At 39.1% G+C, this 4839-nt stretch overlaps 1 long non-coding RNA gene across 2 annotated transcripts; it reads left to right on the top strand.

Annotated features, from left to right (window-relative positions):
• The first annotated feature begins 723 nt into the window (after nucleotides 1–723).
• On the top strand, nucleotides 724–3933 carry LOC141810383 (uncharacterized). Of its 2 annotated transcripts, none has more exons than XR_012600091.1 (2): nucleotides 724–793; nucleotides 3452–3933. It is a non-coding gene; the product is annotated as an uncharacterized LOC141810383 (long non-coding RNA). The 2 variants fall into 2 exon arrangements; XR_012600090.1 differs by lacking the exon at nucleotides 724–793 and adding an exon at nucleotides 2387–2466.
• The last annotated feature ends 906 nt before the right edge of the window (nucleotides 3934–4839 follow it).

Consider the following 4839-nt stretch of genomic DNA (forward strand, 5'->3'; position numbering starts at 1 on the left):
TCCCTTGGGTATTGCTCCAGCACCACAATGTGTTGACAACTGAGGCTATTAGAAAAATGTCAGGTCTAACTGTCGGATTGAGGCCCATTATGTTAATGTTGGTTTTTAAAAAAAACAATTCCCTTTTTTTCTTTTTTTCATTATTATGATTATTACTGGGCAGAATGCATTTTGAGCTGCACCAGATTATTATTCATCAGGAACTGATAAATGGATTATCATCACAAAAAATATGTTTAAAAATATACATTAACAAGGTTATTATTTCTCCTATATGTATTTCTGTGCTTCCAAAGCTATTAGTAGTTTTATTTTTTTCATATGTGCTGGGAGTATATCCCAGTGTCTAAGTTTTGGAAGATGGCAGTCTTATGTTATCTAAAGGTGTAGTCAGCAATCGTCTAATCCGCACTATTTGTCAAAATCACTGTATTTCTCCTCTCCATCCACAAGATATCATCACTTACAGCATGTTGAAAAAAAGTCTGGTCTCAATACACAACCTTGGCTCTGAATTTCAGCAGGTTCTGACGGACTGAACCACCAAAACAGGGTACACCCCCACACACCCAGGGGGCGCTGATCATACTCATGCGCAGATCAGACAGAGGAGGGAGGGGAAGTAGTATGATGCGCAGTTAGCGTAAGAAAGCAGTGTGATACCAACAGTAGCAATGGCCGAAAAACAGCCCAAAAGAAAAAGGACAGAAGAGCATAAAAAGAAAAAGAAGATCTATGACCATAATTGAGGAGAGACCCGGGTCAACATTGATGCCGTCTTTCTGCTGGACAGGTTAGCAAGATTAGCTTTGTAGTGCTTCAGATAACAGTAACAGCCGTCAGGCTTTCATCTTATTGTCTAATCTGCCAAAATGTACTGTTGTTGTGATGTTGTCAATTATTGCTGACGAGTTGTGGCTACTGTTGTATGACCAGTCAGGGTTACCTTAGCAGCTTAGCAGTGTGCTAACCCAGAGTCGGCGTCAGACAAAAGTAAACAGGGAGGCATTATGACAGGTGCAGGGGGGCAAAAATTCTCGTTCATTACTGGATTCATGACCATTGTGTAAAGTTCCAATTCACATATACAAGGCACTGTACCACAACGAAAGCCATGTCCCTCTCTCTCTTGTCTTTCACTCCTGTGCACACACAACCGTGCGCCTTAAGCGCACCAACATTAGAGTGAACATCAAACACCATTCAACAAACAAAGAACCACGAAACCCAAACAATAGTAGTGAGCTTAAGATAGAAATACCTGTAACAGCTGGAGCCGGTGAGTGTTGCAGCTAAATCTCCTGAGGACAGTGTCCTCCCACTCTGTGGTCAAGTCTCTTTCAAAGGCAAGCTCAACAACCTGGGCCTTTCTATTGTGAGGCATCGCAAGTCTTTGATCGAAAAATATTTATATATCTAAATATTGTAATATCTTTTGCTACAATACTACTAAAACTCATCATTCACTGGTCCGGCCTCCGCCATATTGGTCAGCTATGCAGTTTCTACTATCATTTCCATGACGATGCATGTCCATTATCTTTCGGGCTTGGAGCCAGGGGTTGGGTATAAAGGGAGAGGCAAGTCTAAATTTGTTTATCAACAACTCGTTTTCTCCCAGACTGCAGACTACACCTTGAAGATCAGGTCGCCCTGTTTGCCTGCTGTATTCATTATGAATGGGCTTGACCCTGGACAAGAGAAGACCATTGTTAACTGGACTCACCACACGTTGGAAACCTCCACACTCACTCTCTTTCAAAGCATTGGTTTGATGTTTTTGGACATTTTTTAAGTGCAGTTGTCAATAGCTGGAGTCCAAGGAGCCAAAGACTCTGCTATGAACGCTTGGTATCTGTCAGAGGAATTTGTAGTTCTGGATCTGTAATGGTTCGGGTTTTTGGTTTGTGTATTTCTGTGTTTTTTTGTGTTTTTGTTCTTCTTGTGTTTTTTCCACCTGTGTTAAACTTAGTTATTCTTGAGCGTTCTGTGTTTCCTGTCTATGTCCTTAATTTGTGCTCCTTGTGGTTTTGATTTGGTTCTTGTCATGCGTATGTCTTGTTGTGATTATTTTTAGTGTTTCTGAGTCTTTAATGTACTTAGTCTCTGTCTTGAGTTTCCCTGTGTTTGGTTTGATCCTCCTTGTGTTTCCCTCTTTGTTGATTGCTCCACATGTGTTTCACCTGTGTCTTGTTTCACACCTGTGTTCATCACTCCCCTGTGTATAAAGTCTCTGTGTTTCCTTTGTTCTCTGTTGGTTCATTGTTGCTGTCTCCATATGTCGTGCCTCGTGTCCCGTGTCTTCTGTGCCCCTTTGTTTATTTGGTGAAAGTTTTTCAGTACTTTTGATTTTGTTTCTTTGTTTTTGAATTTTAAGTTTAGATGAAATAAAAGTTCTTGTTTCATCTGCATTTGGGTCCTCCTCTCTTGTTTAACCTGGGATTCCTGACAGGATTCAGGGAATGGGTAGGTTTTATTTGGGGTTGTGTTTTTGCTTTAAGTTTGGGATTTTTGTTGTTTAGATTATTTTAACAACTGCTTTTCAAATATGTTTTTTTTTTATTTTTTAATTATTGTATTTGTTTAGTCTTTTTCATTTTATTTGAATTGTATATTTGTGGAATCTGAATATAAACTTTTGTATGGGTATCTGAAATTTATACTCTGTGTTATATTTTTGTATTGTAGGTATGCATACCTATACTTTTCTAATGGGAAAAATGAAATATTAATATTTATGTAACCTTGACAGAACATTTCAAGAAAGTTTATCCTCAAACTTTTGCTAGTTATGGATAAGTAGTAAATGTTAGCATGCTAATGCTCACACATACAGAATGGTGCAAAAACTGAAATCCCATAAACTGTTTTTGTCATTTTAAGTAGAAAATGTCTTTGAGACTCAATATAAGCCACATTCACCTGAGTAGTCCAGAAAAATGTCTTGTTTCAAGTTATCTAGAGAAAAAAATGAGGTCTGAATCGCTCTTAACAAGTAAAAAAAATCTGCCAATGGAACAAGAGAAAAGTTACTTGTGTTAAGACATTATTTAGTTTTAAGACCTTATTTTTGTCTTTAAACAACTTAAACAAAATACCTTTTTCTGGACTCATAAGTCAAATGTGGCTCATATCGAGTGTAATAAGACAATTTTAACTGAAAACAAGCCCAAGACACTTGGGCTTTTAGTTTTTTTTCAGTGTATAAGCATTGTTTACATACATAATTGCTGAATATTATCATGTTAGCATTGTTCTTAGCACACTGCTTTAGCTTAGGATAACACTATGCAATCAAACAAAGCTGCTATCAACCTTCAAATGCTTTTATTCTTCCTCAGTGTGCAAATAAAGTTTCTGCATTTCCTGATGAGTCATAACTCAGGAAACACAAAACGGAGAAGAAGTTGATTATTCACATCACATTTGTGCTTTGTCCTTGTCCTTTCAGATCAAGGCTGTGTGAACCGTGAAGGCCTCAGTCTCCTGGAGGCTAATTGCTGTTAAAGGTGGGTTGCACCTTTTTAAGCAGACAGTCCTAATGAGTAAGACTGGACCCTGCAGATGTCACCCCAGCTCCAAAGTCACCACTGGCACCTTTTTCCATCTCTACAATCCCAAAGCAAAACTGTTTTATCTCTCTCCAGCCGTGTTCTGCTGGTCGGGTGCGCAAACCCATTTTTCACTTGGTGCAGCTTGTAAAGCAGCCATATGGAAGGAGGGACCTGGCTGCACCCACGCTGGCTCACCGCTGTGGTCCTAATATTTCACTGTCTCAAGGTCAAACCAGATTTATATTTCCTCTGAGAAGGCTTTTAGAAAGTTTATCATACTTTATACAGTTTCCTGGTCTAGCCAAAGCAAATACACACACCATTATATTCTCCTTTCTCATAAAGAGAGCATCAAATCATTAAAGTCATTCTAGTTCCATCGTTTGCTTTGTTGGCCTGCCAATCTTGACTTTTAGTGCTGAAGTTGTCCTTCAAGATCTGCGTAAAAAAGTGCAGTCAAATACACACATGGCTGCTTTTACAAATAAAGACAATCAGGAAATGTTCCACATGTTTTGAATGCAAAAATACACTTCTGCAACCACAACAGCCAAGCAGTCACTCAGAAAAAAAATCACTTTAGTCTTTATCAGAAGAGATCATCTCTGCAAACCTAAAACCCATTTCCTCTCCTCAGCGTGCTCCCTGCTATCTCTTTGGCTGACTTGTTTTTTATTTCCCTTTCGGTGAAGTTGCAGATAGAAACGCACAGAGTGAAAGGCAAAAGCAGAGTACATTCACACTCATCGATTTTTTTCTTCTTTTTTTTTTTTTGCGTCACAACAAAAACGCTTTAAAGTGGTGAGCGTGAACATGCTTAATATGCTGTAAAGAAGTTATCAAAGCTTTTACAGTCTGTGCTGAAAAGTGGGCTCCATTAAGAGAAAGCTGCTACATTCGCCAGTCGTTTTCAACCCTGCAGGGCAAACTCTCCCCATTAAAAACACCTACACACAGGACGATTAGATGACAAAAAGAAAAAGCCCACAAGCGATACTGATCACATCACAAGTTCACACAGAGAACAGGCTTTTCCAGGTCCCAGAGCTGTTACATCAGCAGCAAATTTCACCAGACTTTCTCAGAAGACCCTTTATTCTGGGGTAAAATGTGAACGACAGGTACTTAAGGAAATGATGTCAGACACTGAGATGTTAAAGCCTGATCAGCCATAACATTTCTGCACTGACAGATGAAGGGACTGTTATTGATTATCTTGTTGCAGTGTCTTCTGTCGGTGTGTGTAGGGTACGTGAGAGAACAGGTGAACATTTTGTCCTCAAAG

This window comes from Halichoeres trimaculatus, unplaced genomic scaffold (genome assembly GCF_033239565.1).
Source record: "Halichoeres trimaculatus isolate MK-OKI-2021-1 unplaced genomic scaffold, fHalTri1.1 fHalTri1_scaffold_21, whole genome shotgun sequence".
NCBI classification, from domain to species: Eukaryota; Metazoa; Chordata; class Actinopteri; order Labriformes; family Labridae; genus Halichoeres; species Halichoeres trimaculatus.